Source organism: Mesoplodon bidens (genome assembly GCF_964165515.1).
Source record: "Mesoplodon bidens genome assembly, chromosome: 5".
Taxonomy (NCBI): domain Eukaryota; kingdom Metazoa; phylum Chordata; class Mammalia; order Artiodactyla; family Ziphiidae; genus Mesoplodon; species Mesoplodon bidens.
In genome coordinates, this window is record NC_138161.1 from 93,511,575 (window position 1) to 93,529,564 (window position 17,990).

Here is a 17,990-nt window from a genome sequence, read left to right on the forward strand (position 1 = left end):
AAAAACATTTGTTATTGTTAAAATTTTATGGACTCTAAATAACTTTGTTACTAATCAACTCGAAATACAACAGGTCTTCATACTCTTTCATTACTTCACACTCCTTGCCATTTCCAGCATTTGAGAAGACTGAAATAAAAAATCTTTAAACTTCCAACATTTGACTTTCTGATTCTGTCCTCTTCTATCTCTTTTACTGATTTTTCTTCCTGCCCTAACATGTGTACAGCTGACTTCTTTTTTAGCCCTCTGATCTTCACTCTACTACCCCAACTAAGGATCTCATCCACTCTGAAGAATTACAAAACCACCATCTCTCCCATTGCGTGCCACTCTCTAACACATCCCCTCATCGTTCCCATTCCAAACATTCCAGTTCCAGCTGACTGATGTGCAAATATCTATGTCCTTTCAGATATCATCGCTCAGCATTACTGGCGGCAACTTATGCCCTATACTCCCAAACGTGTTTCTCCTCTTGCCTGTAACTATCACTAATTCCATCATTCACCAACACTTTAAATTTTAGTATTATTTTGGATTCAATTTTCTATCTCAGCTTTTACCTGCAATCCTTTGGAATCCATCTTCTCTTACCTATACAACACCACTTTCATCCATGCCTTCCTTTCTGCAGTACCTACCACCTGTATTACTACAATAACTTCAATGTCTCCTAGGTTTTTTCATACTGTCTTCTAACATCTATGCATAAAACATAACCCTGATTATGTCATATGTATTCATCGCTATCTATTAGCTTCCACATTCACTCTAAATTGTTTATCAAAGCATTTAAGTTCTCCTTCTCCATATGGTCTCAAAGTATCCATCTACCTGTACAGCACCTTCCTTGAATGTACTCTACCTTCAGGTGAATATATTTGTATCATTCTAACATCCCCCCCAATTCCCACATTTCTGCTTTTTAAGCTCTTTGTTCCAACTACAAGTGTTCAAATTTTTCTATTCTTCAAATGTCATCTCCTTATGAAGCCTATTCAAACGCCAACCTTGAAAAAGATGCTTCCTCCTTTCCACCTGTACCCCAAAGCATAGTTTTTCCCACATGCCGTGGAGCAACTAGGGCCGTGAGCCATGACTGCTGAGCCTGCACGTCCAGAGCCTGTGCTCCGCAACGGGAGAGGCCACAACAGTGAGAGGCCCGCGTACCGTAAAAAAAAAAAAAAAAAAAAAAGAGGCAGCCTGTACTTTATATTCTAGCACTCAACACATAACAGCTATATAATATATATATATATATACATCTTCATAAGACATAAAATATAGCTCTCATGCGTAAGAAATATAATCAAAGCACAACTGATGTTCTATGACTTTGTCAAAGTAAAACATCCTACAATCCTTCTCCCCACAGATATCTTTTCAGAAAAACTACTGTCACGTAATATTTCTGGACCTCTGATTTAGTTCACCTGAAACACAAAACACAATTAGTTAACTGGCAGGTGGGTAGGGACCCTTTAAAATGGCTGATAAATAGCTAAGCAGTCAAAGAATTCCAGTAACACATATATATAATACATATGTAAGTGATTAAGGTGTGACTATGATGGCAGTATTCTACCAATCCAACAAACTTATCCAGCATTCATAGTTGAGCATTAGTGCTTTAGTCTACCCTAAAATTCTAGAGGTTAACATTATGGTTATTTCAGTGACATGAAATGAGATTTTTAAAAATATATACAAGAGAAGCATGTTAATTTTGTCTAGGCTGAAAGATTTTGTCTTTTCCTAATTTCATAAAAAGCAAAATTAATGATGGACAGTGTTTATAAAAAACTTTTTTTAGGGGCTTCCCTGGTGGCGCAGTGGTTGAGAGTCCGCCTGCCGGTGCGGGGGACGCGGGTTCGTGCCCCGGTCTGGGAGGATCCCGCATGCCGTGGAGCGGCTGGGCCCGTGGGCCATGGCCGCTGAGCCTGCGTGTCCGGAGCCTGTGCTCCACGACAGGAGAGGCCACAACAGTGAGAGGCCTGTGTACCGCAAAAAAAACTTTTTTTAAAAATGGAAGAGTGGAATGATACTTTGGTCCTAAAGAAACTTATAAATCTTGAACTTAACTACAAGAACTTAGAAGTCCTTGAGTTACCTTTGAAAACCATACAAACCTGTAATACCTTGTCAAACCAAAAAGCAAGACAGCTACCTATAACCAAGGTCTTATCTAAAGGACAAAGGAACCAACCTGAAGAGGCTCTCACTAGCCAAAAATGGGACAATATGCGCATCAATACAGAAAATAATTCAATAATCTAAAACCCAATTGTGTTTAAATCCATGAGTTCACAGGACAAGGCATTTTACTGCAACCATGCCACACTGCTGGCTAATATTTCTTGGCATTTTGTTATTTCACCAAAAAATTGCTTTCATATTTGGTATCACATCTGCTCTTAGATCTCATATACACACTCTTGTACTTACCTACTTATAATTCACTTTTAAAATCTAAACCTAAGATTCCATAAATCGTTCCTGTTATGAATTTTAATCTACTGTTGCTATAGTGCCTGGTAAGGATACGGTGGTTACTGATAAGAAACCTTGTTACTAAGAGTTTAGCTCTTAAAAATAATGGTTAAATGCCAAGAAGAAGTAGCAGCAAAATAAAGTCATGAGTAATTGGGCTATATTATGGATTAAAATAGGTATGGGTAAAAAAGGAAAATGAAAGTTAAGAATGATGAACAGCACCTGATAAGTAGCTAATTACTTTGTGCGTTCATTTGGGGGGGGAAAAAAAAAAAGCTCACCCTGTATGTGATGTTGCCGAGTTCCATAAACAAACATCAGGCAGCATGATGTAATAGAAAGAGTCCTGGACTGAGTCAGGAGACCTCTGTTCTAGTCCAAGGCCTCAGTTTCCTCATCTGTAAAATGAGGGTGCTGAATTAGATAATCTGAAAGGGCTCCTCTAGCTTTAACATTGAGGGATTCTACAGATGAATTTAGGAAGAAGCAATAAAATGCAGGATTTTTGTTAACAGTAAAGTTAACATTACAAACAGCAGGTGGAACAGGGATGAAAACAATGTTCACAAATATTGAACTGCAGAAAGCAATTATTTCATAACTTTTAACTACCAGAAAGGTTTTTACAATATACCAGCCTTAGTAAGTAACATTATCATCTAAACTAGATTAGCAGTGAGTGACCAAATTATGACCTCAAAAAACCTATTCACCAGCCAGAATGCCCAAGTAAATCTTGGAAACAGTACAGGAACACCTTTGGGCTAGTAATTACTTAAGGTGATAAAATGCCTCATAACTTTCCACAATTAAGTAACTGAACAAAGAGTAAAATGACACAAAAAAATGATTAGAGTAAATTAAACAATTACTTTTAGTTGCAATAAAACAATAATTATGCTATGATATCCTTTTTTGTTAATTAGAGTATTTTCCCTATGCATAATAATTTCTTTCCTGGTTAGCTCTCAAAATAGAACCTGGCTTCTTCTGACAACAAGGTAATTTGAAATAAATGACATTTTTTTCCACTGGTGACACACAGAAATATAAAAAGAGAAGAGTATCTTTTGTTTAAGTTTTCTATACTGAAAGAAATCAAGCTTCTACAAGTAACAAATAATAGAAAGGCTCTGGTGCCTCAAAAACTTGTGGTTTCCTAACTGCAATTTCCTAAATATAGGTAATTAACTGATTGGTCCTAGCTAATCATCCAGGGTCTAATAAATTCAGTTTTAAGTTCATAGATCAGCTGATGTTATACTTTATTTTTTAATTTATGTGAATGCTATGATTTTCACCTGGCAGATTTTTAAAACTCTAGGTATATGAGAACCAATAAACATATCTCTACAATCAAGAATCTATCAAAAATCTCTTCTTTTAAAGGATGTAATCTATATCTTTTAAAGGATTTAAAGATAAAATGAAACAGTCAATAAAAAAACTTGTTTTTAAAGCTTACTTTATGCAAATTACATAGTGATTATAAAATAAATTGGCATACACACAATTCCATTAATTATTCACTTGAACATTTCACCCTGGCAATATAATACCTAATATGTTATTCAGAATCACTAATAAAATTTCTCTCTGTCTGGTAGAAACAAAGGCAAAAATAAAGCAGTCTTGATGGTAATGAAATTTGTTCTTGGCTAGTCTTAAAATAGTTGTGATATCCATGTATCTCTGAGACAGAAAATCTGTGAAACAAAATTTTCCCTCACATGAAATATATTTTCGATTTTAATCTGAGTATTTTGATTTACAGCCCTAATGAGTTGATTAAAATAACCTTACATTTAGCTGCACACAGCAGAAATCAGTATGATATGTGAAGCATACTTTAGGATGCTATTTTGAGCCTAAGCTGTTTTCAGCAATTACTCCAACTACCTCACTTCCCCCTCCCCCCATGACTTTTTCAGAGACACTTAAACATTATGCTTATTTACTAATAAAAATACTATTACTAATGATTACTATAAGCAGTATAGTTTTTAGCCAATATCAAACAGATGTAAACCAGCTCCTCAAAAATTCAGGACTGGATGACTGTACTGGGTAAAGTATTATTCTCCTTTGGGAAGGTGTTGGTACCAAGATTAGCAGTTAAAGGAGAATTTGATGTTTAAATAACTAGTTGGTATGTGGCAAGAAGCCCACTGGATTGTTCCTCACTAAATTTCAATTTGTAGAACATAAGCACATTTGTTATTCTTCCTACCACTTACATAAGTCAGCATACAGTAAAATTTTCCCAAAGACCAAAACGCCTCATTTAGAGATCAATAATACCAAATTGTAGAAACAGTTATAAGTGGCTAGATGCTGCACACAAAACAGCAGCACATTTGCTTTTTGTTTGTTTGGGGGGGTTTTTGCAGCACATTTGCTTTGAGAAAGTTTTAATAGAAATGGTCATTCTTTTTATTACTGCAATATAATTGGAAAAATAAACACACAAAAGACCAAAAATAAGTCCAAACCTGACTAATTTCTGCTCACTAGAAATTATCAAGCCATTTAAACATCAATTAATTACATATAACTTTTTATTTTCTAAAATGTATTTAATAACTGCCTAGTTTTGTTCAAAGTTCTCATTTCAGGATTGGGGAAGAAAAAACTGCCAATAAAAAGAAATTGAGATAATCAAATTAATGGCTAAAAAAATCTCACATTTCATAATTACAATTTATAGTTTAATATTTCAGTTTTCTCTCATCTTTATCCACTTATAATTTATTCCAATATATACATCTAAAAATTCAGTCTATCAGAATAGATTTCTGAAGAGTAAACTGAGGATAAAAAATGAAACAGTATTTTAGAATGGTTATACTTAATACTGGATATTATGTCAATATTTTTTAATAGCACTATACTTATCTCTCAAAACTTTATAAAAGAATTACAAAATTCTGGAACAATGATCATTTGCTTTTTAATAGAACAGCTTATTAACATACAATTACCATATTCCTAAAATACAGATTTTTTAAAATAAATTCTCATCATTCAATCTAACAATTTTAGCATAAAAATCATGTAGCATTCCTCTTCTGAAAGATGAATATAACACAGTAAAAAATGTGTCCTAAACCATACTTTATAAACCACAATTGGCCAGTTAAAAGAATGGAAAGGGAATCTAATAATTTCCTCTAATAGCATTTTCAAAACTTGTTCAAAATAAGCAACCCCAGGGATTCCATCTCCCACTAATTACATTTAACTCTGATCACACTCTAATTATGTATCCATTCCCTCAGAATTTATGTATTATAAATGATCTTAGTGAGATTTTGCTATATCACTCTGAAGTAATCAAATTATTGTGTGGATATGTTTGTCTTCCCACTTTAGTTGTTTATTTCTACTTCTATATTTTTCTACATCCTAAACAGTTCAGAGCTTAGTGCATAGGCAGAAAAATGTCAATGATAAACTCTTTAACCTATTTTTGAAATTCAAAGAAATATCAATTTTTATGAAAGCCACTAAAAACAACGTACTAACAACAGGAAACTAGTTTAGAGATATACTGCCTAGTAGTATCTTTTATTCAATATAATGTTTTATTATGCAAATTTCACATTCAGAAAAACTGAAAGAACTGTACAAATATTCACATAGCTATCACCAAGACTTTAAAATTAACACTTCCTTCTACTTGTTTTACCACATCTATTAATTAATCTTAATTTTTTAAGCATTTCAAAAAAAGTTACAGATATCAGTAAACTTCCCCCATATATAACTTCATTATTGCCTATCATTAACTATAATAAAGTATTTAGTATGGTTTTTCTCTTAAAGAAAAAATTTCATGCAAACAAAATACAATGGATACTTACAAGGTGTACCATTCAATGAGTTTTGACAAATGCGTAAACTCAAGTAACTCTAATCCCTAACAGGACATAGGATACTACCATCACCCTAGAAAGTTCCCACACGTCTTTTCCTACGTAATCCTTGTCCCCAGCACCCATTCCTCCATTTCTAAACCCTGCCAATGACTTTGCCCCCAACATCAACTAGCTTTGCACCCTCCACCCCAATACACAATAGATATTTGCCTGTTTTTTAGTACATCTTATAAACGGAATCATACATTATGTCCTGTTTTATGTAAGGCTACATTCATTCAGCATAATGTCTCAGAGATTAGTCAGAATTGCTTCAGGTACCAATAGTTTGCTCCTTTCTACTGATCAGTAGTACTCTGTGACACAAATACAGCACAGTTTGTGTATCTGTTCTCTTGTTGATAGACACTCGGACTGTTTCCAGTTTAGGGGTCAGTCCCCCTATTTGACAGTTTATACACAGAATTTGGTACTCGACCTCTGTGGTTCTTTCCTTTCTTAGGCTTCCCCCCTCTTCCTCCTGTTGGGCTCCACTGCTCTGCAGCCACTGTGGTAGTTCTGAACAGTGTGGCTCCTCAAGCCAGTAAGACTGCAAACCAGCCCACAGGAGCCTGCCCTCTGACAAAACACCATCGCAATGGGAAGCTCACCCAAAGCCATTCCCTTCTTTTAAGATACCACTCCAGACCAGTTTCTTCTTGTTTCTGTTTGCTCTACAGTGTCCTCACACTTTTTTTTTTTTTCATATGTTGTCTAGAGATTGCAGTCACTATTTGTGGGAGGATTTGTCCTATAGGAGCCACTACCCTAAATTATAACCCCCTACTATTCTTTTTTTTGTTTGTTTGTTTGTGGTACGCGGGCCTCTCGCTGTTGTGGCCTCTCCCGTTGCGGAGCACAGGCTCCGGACGCACAGGCTCAGCGGCCATGGCTCACGGGCCCAGCCGCTCCGCGGCATGTGGGATCTTCCCGGACCGGGGCACGAACCCGTGTCCCCTGCATCGGCAGGCGGACTCTCAACCACTGCGCCACCAGGGAAGCCCAACCCCCTACTATTCTTAAGAACACACTTATTCAAGACTGTAATTGACATACCTCCTTTCTCATGTTTTTTCCCCCGAGACCCTGATTGAGCCAGTCCCCCTGATTCAAAAGAGACAAACTAAACCAGGAAAAAGAGGCCTCTGGGAGCTGGATCCTGTAATTCTGTATACGCATCAACCCAGGCCCCAAGTTCATCCCAGGATGTGGATGCAGAACACACTCAAAAAGGCAAAGGCTTTGAGAACTGAAGATATGAGCCACCGGCAGCATCCCACACTAACACCGAGGGATGCACGTGAGGAGTACACCCAAAGCAGTGGAGCAAAGGCTTTGAACACTGAACTCACAGTGGAACCACTGTCCATGACACAAACACAACTTCCAATGAACCTGTCTGTTTTCAAACAGACAAAAAAAATCATCATCATCATCATTATCATCATCATCATCTCCTGAGAGGATACAATAAAAAATTACTCAACATACAAAGAATCAAGAAAATCTAATTCTCAAAGAAAAAGACAATAACAGATGCCAATCTTGAGATGATCTAGATGTGAGAAATATCAAACAAAGACGTTAAGGCAGCTATTTTATCCATCCTCCATGGGCTAAAGGTAGGCACTTAAAATGATGGTGAAGACAGAACTTCTCAGAAGTAAACCAAACGAAAACTGTATAACTGAAAAATCTAGGGGAAAAGTGATTTGACAAGAAAATAAGTATGGACAAAGGAGAGCAAACATTGAATAACTGATCTTCCTGAATAAGAAATTAACACAAACAGATGAGAATAAAAATCTAATTTTAATAAAAGAAGAATTTCCTCACAGTTTGTACCTTTAACTCTTAACTATAGTGGGGAAAAAAACCTAGAGATCTCTAGCCAAGATGCCTTAATCCTTATTATTCTGTCTCCTCTCAAGGTCCTGTGAAAGCACGCATGATTCACCTTTGAAGAATATTCCAATTCTATACAGTTTGTATAACACAGAATTTAAAAGAAAGCTGGACTACAAATTAGGGGGTCTGGTTCAAGTCCTGGTGCTCCACTATAACAAAGTACGTGATCTGGCATCACTTCTCTAAGCCTTGGGTTCTCATTTTATAAATAATGACAACCTACTTAGCTTTGTAATGTAGTCCCATGATCTATTTTAGGAACTCTGAGGGTCAGTCCAGTTTCCCCAGATCTTAAGTTCTTCACTGCTCTAATTACTTGTTTCTGGCAGACAAGGAGAATCTTTAGGTCTGGTAGCTATGACCAGCAAGGTATAGAACAACACTGTCGACAGACATACAATGCAAGCCACAATGCAAACCACATATTTAGTTTTAAGTTTCTAGTAGCCACATGAAAAACTTAAAAAGAAACAGGTGGCAACTGATTCTAATAATGTATTTTTATTTAATCCAATATATCCAAATATTATCATTTCTTGAAATCCGTGTAAGATTGAGATTTCACTTTTTAAAAAAACTGTCTTCAAAATCCAGCATGCATTTTATATTTACAATTATTTCAAGTGCTCAACAGCTACACATAGAGTGGCCACCACACTACCCAGTGCAGGTGCAGATGTGGGGTGGGAGGGGAGGGGAAAGCGAGGCAATGGCAAACAAGGCCCAAGGTGTCTCGATGGCTTATATGCCTTATATATACACACACAAAAACTGTATGCCACTGATGGTTATGAGATCTGCCATGGTACAGGCAGGAGGACAAATCAGAGAAAGCCTGGTTTTGAAATAAAGTTCCATCTCTACTATGGGTAGAAACTGAATTAAAAGAAAAAAAATGGCTTATGTATATTTCAAAATAAATGAATTAACAAGTACTGAACATTTATTTTTATGAAAGCCAATGTTTATTCTATCCTATCCACAACTGAGGGGAAAGTATGTAAGAAATACATTAGAAGACTTTATAAAACAAATACATTTCTCAATCAAATGAATTAAAAGACTGGTGAAAGGGGCTTCCCTGGTGGCGCAGTGGTTGAGAGTCCACCTGCCGATGCAGCGGACATGGGTTCGTGCCCCGGTCCGGGAGGATCCCACGTGCGGCGGAGCGGCTGGGCCCGTGAGCCATGGCCGCTGAGCCTGCGCGTCCGGAGCCTGTGCTCCGCAGCGGGAGAGGCCACAACAGTGGGAGGCCCGCGTACCGCAAAAAAAAAAAAAAAAAAAAAAGACTGGTGAAGGATACACAAAATATATTTTTAAAGTACACAATATTCAATTTAGATGCTTTGCTGTGACTTATTTAGCTTCTGAAATTTCAGCCAAAATACTGAATCCCTCTTCTGAATGAAAATAACAAAAAGCTTAAGTAAATCTGCAAATACCGAAACCCCTATTTTTTTTTCCATGGATATAATTTTTTTTAAATGGACTCTACAACAGTTTTATTCCTTAATTGTTCCTCAGGTAAAACAAAGGGCAATAACCAATCTCTGTAAGAACCCAGAGTCCCACCCCAGTTCCATCATATCACAGTTCCTATCATTTCCATATTAGAACAGAAATATATACACATTCTCAGAAGAGAGGACAGAACTGTGGAGACAGACCTGATTCAGACTTCAGACTCTACAATTTATTATCTAGGTGATTATAAACAAGAATGATGGTCTCATCTATAAGACAGAAATATTAACAGACTCACAGAGTTACAGAGACATTTAAATAAGACATCTACTCTCTCTCTCAGAACACTCACTCATCTTTCCATTTTGGGTCTGATTTTAATTTACTTTTTCATATATCAAAAAACTTTAAACTAATCAAAATGTCTCTTGGTGTCTCCTACACATTTAATATGTTTCTATGTACTCTGTTCTAAACTCATAAACCCTTACGCTCTAAATCATTTTTTTAAAATATCATATTACAATGAACTCAAGATGATTCCATTAAAATCTGACTGGAAATGAATGTCAAATCAAGATGGTCCTTTATATATATATATATATATATATATATATATATATATATATATATATATATATATATATATATATATATATATATATATATAAAATATGTAGAAAAATAAGAACATTAGCATTTTTTTAAAAAAAGATCCTCCTTACAGGAGGAAATAGTAATCGTAGCATAGGAGGAAAAATAGGCATTATGAAGGGACTCTGTTAAAAAGAACCAAGAGAAAAATCAAAAGATATGACTGAAATGAACTGGCTTACAGAAGAGGACAGAACACGAAGAAGCAAACAAACAGTATCTGTTAAATTTGTAAACTCCTGTCTTCTACATACCAAACTTCAGTATGTTAGTTTTTCTTTGGAGCAAAAACTTAAAACTCAATTTTTTTTAAAAAGCAATACTATCCCCTGGAAGGATGGATGGATTGATGAAAGAAAGCAAGGGGCAGAAGACCCCAAATGGCTTCAATACACCTACGAAATATGGCCTGTAGTTTCAAATCTGGCTACACTGCTAATATTAGACAAGGCAACTCAATCCTAAATGTGTCAGACCCTATTAAGACTGAATTTAACAGAGTGAGGTCAGTTAACAGAGTTAACTGAATTTAACAGAGTGAGAACTTGCAAAAACTTAAAAAAATAAAGCCAGAAAATAATCAATGACAGGACACCTTTTGTTTTAACATTTTTCCATTAAATATTCATCCCTCCATGCAGGTGGAAGTTCTTGCTCACTTTATTTTGGGTTCCCTGAGACAAAAAGAGAGGTACATTTTATTTCTGGTTGCATGGTGCCTATACTAAGAACCTGTAGAACAGACACCAAGTTATCTGAAGCATGAAGATCAATTTTTAAATAGCAACATCAACTCACCATAACAAGTTCTACTATCACATTTAATTTAAGGATTAAATTCGTGAAAGAATCCACACCTTCTTTGCCTTCCGAATGAAGCCACAGTCATTCAGGTTCCATTTTAGACAGTTGTATCAGCCTCACATCACACAACAAACGTCCAGTGGTAAAGATGAAGGCATTCAGTCAACTACAACTCCAGTGTGCGTGTGCTCCGCTCTTTTCAGCTTATCATTTGTTTTGTTTTTAATAGAAAATAAACCATACATTTTCAAAGGGATACTTGCTCAGACATAAGCAAAGGCATAGACCCCTCTGAAAGAAATTCAGCCTGTAGCTATTTTCAACTCCATCCATTAAAAGGAAAAAAAAAAAAATCCCCAAAACTAAGAGAGCTTTTCAATGTAACCCTCTTACTATTGACTTGAAAATTAGTTCTCCAGAGGCATAAATTCTCAACCAAAATAAAATAAATACTTCACACAATCTTGTCTATATGGCAGTGCCATTCATGCTTCACACTTAGTAATAACACTTCAAAAGTACAGGACAGTGAAAGACATATGATAAATAATGACAATGAACTTCTCTACAGTGAACAGAACAAATTATTTTACAGATGACACGCTTGAGAAGTGGAGAGTAAAAGGGAACAGATCACTAGCTCCTCAGTACACACCACACTGCTTCCTGGGAGTTACCTCTTGGTAGGGTTACAACTCTGGGGTCTTATCCTCAGTCTGGCAAGCCATAATTTACTTTTATCTGTTCTCTTGGGATAATCAAGTTCTAGGAGAACAGATGTTAACAAAATACACTAGAGCAATTTATGAATGAGAAGAATGATTTACTAATTTACACTGAGAAATATAGTTGCCAGCAGACTAGAATATTCATCGATGCAACAGAGGCTGGCAGTGCCCAGCCCATAACCCCTGATCACTCAGTTTTCCCTAGGAACTAGGCAGCTTCTTACTGCAAACACCTGAGGGTCATCTCTGGCCACAGTTAGGTCAGAGGGGAAGTTCTAAGGAGCTGGTGCCCTGCCCTTCCCAAAGCATAACTCCACCAATAAGGAATGGAGTTGGCGGACAAAGTACCCCAGCTTTCTTGACCCATGAGTGGAACAGCTGAGAGGCATGTTCTACATACTGGCTCCCAGAGGTCCCCACAAGATGTGAGTCCCAACAGCCTAAAATATTAACTTACTCAAAGGCATCTTGTACTGGCCTCCTTATCTTCCTTTTCTCATTTCCCCACAGGAACTTCCTGGGTTCAGCTTTCAAATAAAACGGTTATAATCGAGGGTCTGATTCCACGGAAATCAAACCTAAAACAACTGGTCAGCGAGGTTCTATTCTTAGCAGGAAAATCTTGTTGTTAAACCAAATTAAGTTTTAGAAGCTGTGGGATAACTGTAGAATTAGAACAAGAGAAAAGAGGAGGCCTAAAGGGATTGGTCAACAAAGTTGACAGACATTTCTTGAAAATGAGAATCTATCTTTGGAACAGTTTAAAGAAAAAAAACATACAAATTGTTCTAAAACACATAAGATGCAAATTAGAGCTACATCAAGACACCATTTCTCAACTATCAGATTAAATATGTATATATCCAAAAAGTTCTGACTATACACTGTTTACAAGTGGGAAAACAGACACCCTCCTACATTACTGGAAAAAATATAAGATGGCATAAAACCTACAGAAAAGAATCTGGCAAACTGCCTCAAAATTACATGAACATTTATGCTCCTACCTAAAACTGCCATTCGTGAAACAGCTAAGCTACATCTATGTAATGCACTACTCCACAGCTATTAAAAAGAATGAGGACTAACTCTATACACTACTACTATAAGGTGATCTCCAAAATGTTCAGTATATATATACACATAGGTTTGCTTATTTTTAAAAATAGCAACCTAGTTAAACTTGGTTACCTATAAGGGGAAGAAGAAACTAAGTACATACTTCACTTTGAAGTAATATCAATGTTTTCTATAAAATGATAAGATTAAATCAATATTTTAAAATCCTAAAAATTAAAAATGAAACAAATGGACCTGATTCTGTACCAAGTTGGTAGAAAAATCATACAAGTGGATTTACTTTGAGTACTTCAAAATACTGTGAATGTAAACCCCCAGTGGGTCATGGGCCAAAGAAAAAGCAGTTTTCAGTAATCATATTGGCGGTACTGGTTTAAATATATAAAAATGTATTTATAAAGATACAAGTTATATTATGTACAATGATTTCATATTTATTTTATATATTTACATATTTATATCTTACATATTCTGTACTTTATACCTTTAAATAATATATTGTTTTATACATTTATATGTTAAGTATATATAACATTATACATAATATAAATATACAAAAGAAACAAGTTTATGTAAATACCATTAGAAAAAGAGATTTTTCAGCATGAGAAAGGATAGAAATATTGAAATCAAAGAATTTAAGTTTGAAAAATTAAAATCCAACATTTTTATCAGATATATCACAGACATACCAGACATCCAGAAACAACGAATACCCTTAGCACTAGACTGTGGCTCTACATACTGCTTTCACTAAAAGGAACTGGACTTTCTGGAGACACAGCTGATTTGGGGACTGAGGAAGAACATGTGCAAGATGAGCTCAGGTACATCTTGTTATGTCAAAAAGCAAGGAAGCTATCAGAGACTACTAGAGTTGTGTCAAAAACATTCAGAAGTCAATTTAAAAAGGCTCCTTTGGCCAAGACAATCTGAGTATCCTAAGAATAAGAAAAAAAACTACAATGCAATAACATATCAAATATTTAAATCCCCAAGCTCACAGAGACACTTTTTAAAAAGTCTTTGTTGGTCTACTTTTCCCAGCATTCTAGGAAACAACTTAGCACTTTGAAAATTGGAAAATAAACTTATCTACGAAACAGAAATAGAGTTACAGATGTAGAAAATTGGTAAATAAAGGGAAGAATCAAGAATTTGGTATGCCTTTCCTGTGCAAACTGTGCCACAGAGTAACCAAATATCTGATGAGGGAAGTTTCTCTTTATAGAAATATTACAGATAATAAATAATGAGATGATCTAGGCAATGATCATCAATGGTCACCTAATATCACAAACAGAGACAAGCAAATATTATATGCCTCTTCATAGAATTACTTAGTACCACCTACAAAATATTCTGCCATCCTACCCCCACCCCAAAATAACGCAAAAAAAAAAAAACCCTGAATTACATTAATCTTTTAAATTAAAAAATTCAAGGGAAAGAGAGGCATTTTACTACAGGGATGCAATTAACAAAATACAGAACGAGGAAACCCTGCAAGACAAATAAAAAGGAAAATATAATAAAGAGGTAAAGCATAAGCTGTACGTAGCAACCAAACGTAATGTATGGATTTTGTTGTCAATCTGTAAAAGCTCAAACTAAAAGGATATATGGTGATATTAAGAAATTACTGCCATCACCCCACACCCATTATTAGAGTGTTCACTACCCCAAAATGAAACAAACCAACCCTCCAACCCTCACAACAGCCAAAAACTCTCAAAGAAAATAACAGGTACTGGCAAGGATGTAGAGAAATCAGAACCCTGAGCATTAGTGTTGGGAATGTAAAATGGTGCAGCCACTTTGGAAAAGCATATGGAGCTTCCTCAAAAAATTAAAACTAGAATTATCATATGACCCAGCAATCTCACGTCTAGATATTTATCCAAAAGAATTGAAAGCAGGATCTTAAAGAGATATCTGCACTTTCATGTTCACTGCAGCATTCGTCACCATAGCCAAAGTTGGAAGTAACCCAAATGTTCTTTGATAGATGAATAAAGAAAATGATATATACATACAAAAGTTCCACCTTTTAAAAAGTAGAAAATCCTGTCATAAGCTACAACATAGACAAACCTAGAGAACGTTAAGTTAAATAAGCCAGTCACAAAAGACAAATACTGTATAATTCCACTTATATAAGATACTTAAAGACGTCAAACTCATGAAAACAAAATGTAAAATGATTGTTGACAGCCGCTGGGGAGAGGAAGAAATAGGAGATTTTGTTCAAAGACGACAGAGTCAGTTTTGCAAGATAAAAAATTTTTAGAGATCTGTTGTACAACGTGAATATAGTTAACACTACACTTAAGTGTACTAACTGTACACTTAAAAATGGTTAAGATGGTAAATTTTACATTATGTGTTTTTTACTATAATTTTTTAAAGTATACTTAAATGCCTTTTCAAATAAAAAAATGACTGTCAATTTTTAAAGTGGGATAATGGTACTGTAGTATATACTTTTAAAAAGCCCACATCTTCCATCAATACCTACTGAAATATTTATTAATGTAATCATGTGACATATGTATTGGCTCCAAAATAAATGGGGGTGGGGGTGGGGAAGAACGAGGCATAACAACATGGGAGCAAAGCGGTTACAGGACACAAAGCTGGTGATGCTGCAGCTGGGTGAGAGTGCATCATGCCATTCTCTCTAGTGTACATCTAAAATTTTTCACACTAACTAATAATATACACCTACTAATCACTGGGTTCAGGTAATAATAAGATAAATAATAATGCAATAAGATAAGACAGAATAAGATAATTACAATAAGATAATGCAATAAGATAATTACAGAAAGTAGCATGAAACATTTATACTGAAAAGTAGCTGTAAATCATGGTGACTTAAGGTGCAAAGAGAGTTAAAATAGCTTGCACTTAGGCAAATGAAGAGTGAGGCAAAAAAAGGAATATTCATGGTTCTTATATGAAAAACAAAGTTGAAGTGGGTGTGGGGGGTGGCACAGGCGACTTTTCACAAAGCATTCCTTTATGGCATTTCCAGAGAAAACCACGTGAGATAGCACACAGCACAGATTTAACCCCGAACGCTACTACATTGCTCAGGCTCATGGGAAAACCACCATTATGAACCCAATATCTATAAACTTACTAGCACATCTTACAAATGTGTAGAAATGGCTTTGATGTCCACAGCTAGACTATAAGCGAATTTGTGTAATCCTGACCTTCTTCATCTTTCACACTAACACATATACAGAATTAACACTAACATAAACATTTGTGATGGCAAATGTGTTTGAGATAATCTGAAATCTGATTTAAAATACAGTCTACAAGCTGCTCCCCAAACAAAACGACACGCCGGCTATGTGAGTGGCACATTACAAAGTCACTTGAGGACAGGCACTTAGAAGAGAGAGCCAGTGGCATGGCACTTGGCTCTCAGACACCCAACAGGCCTGTGCAACTCACTTCTCAGGGGAAATGTGCCACAAATAGCTAAGACTCCAACAACCAAGAAAAATGCACAGGTTTCAAATGTGAACTTCAAAAAAGCCAGATACTCAAAATACCTAAGATGAGCTGCTTACGTGAGAAAGTGTAGTGCTCCAGAAGAAACAGCAGATTTAATGATGGTTAATGAGTCACCCAGGTACCATAAAGAACCCAGCAAGTATTTTCATATATTAACGAAGAACGGTGTCATCCTTCGTGCCAGGTAAAGCCAGAACAAAAATCCTTATTTTCCCCAACATTCCCCATTAACTACTGGAGGAAAGGAGGAAGGGAGAAGAAAGGGAGGTTGGAGAGGGGGAGAGGTCGTTTTCTTTTCAGCAGTAAGAATTCAGAAGATAGTTTAGGCAGAGGAAATCTTATTGACATACTGACAAGTTCATCTTAAAAATGAATCATTACCTAGGAATATTTTCACAGATAACTTTCACATCTCACTCACTCATCCTCGTTCTGGTTAATTTTTACTACTTTTTATTTCAGACTGATGCATCTATAGTTTCCCACCAAATTCTATAAACCTTAATCAGTTTCTATAGCTCCCTGATTTAATATTTAAAATAAAAATTTAAGTAAAAATAATTAAAAGTTTTGATAATGCACTATAGAAAACAGTTGTTAAGCAATTAATTCTTTAAAAAAACAAAAAAAATTAAAATTCATTCTCCTGCTATTTATTGATGCCCCAAATACAGGGCCATACCATCTATATAAGGAATTATTTTTTGTAAGGTAAAAAACCATTCTGAATTCTAATGAACACTGATGAGATCACTTAGCCTATAGCTAGAATAAACATCAGAAATTTAGTCCAATTTTATCACCAAATTTTACAAGAGTACTTGCCAAAAGTCATCCAAGACATATGCAGCAGAAAGCAACTCCCAATTCCCACAGAGTCCAGTGGTCTTGCTGCTATATAACATGGTGGACATTTTCATTCCACAGAGAAAGGATTCTAAATGACCTTGTTAAATAAATAAGAATGGTTCTCCTGAAAATTATCCACTAACTAAAGACAGGTAGAATTTTAGCCATTTAACTGCCCATTAACTATAAATATTAGGAGAAATCCAATATGATTATTTTAGTAAGATGATGGACAAAAACACAAGAGCCATTACTGTCACTCTAACTTAAGTTTAATGAGAAAATTTTATTCACAAAATATAGTCCACATGTTAAAATATAAGATCTTAACTGTATAGTAACACTTCATTCTGATAACCATAGCCAAGATAATAGAAATCTTCAAATTAGAGGTTTTGCCTTTTTAAAAAAAAACCAAATAATCAAACATTATTTGAGGTACCTTAAAACTTACGTATTTTCAAAAACATTTCTTCAGTTTGAGAACACATGTATTTTGTCAAATTGTGAAAAACTTCCAAAATTCTTAACAGATTCTTAAAAATAAGAGAATAATAAA

At 35.4% G+C, this 17,990-nt stretch overlaps 1 protein-coding gene across 4 annotated transcripts in view; it reads right to left on the reverse strand.

The window, feature by feature from the left end:
* The window catches only part of TBL1XR1 (TBL1X/Y related 1), a 179,150-nt gene that overhangs the window by 74,789 nt on the left and 86,371 nt on the right, over positions 1-17,990 (reverse strand). Inside the window, exon 1 of one of the 4 annotated variants that reach the window (XM_081235656.1) lies at positions 2,778-2,867. The exons of the other annotated variants lie outside the window; for them this stretch is intronic. The gene's annotated coding sequence lies outside the window, so the exon portion shown is untranslated. Of the gene's footprint in view, positions 1-2,777; positions 2,868-17,990 lie in introns of those variants that run through there. 4 annotated transcript variants of the gene reach the window in all.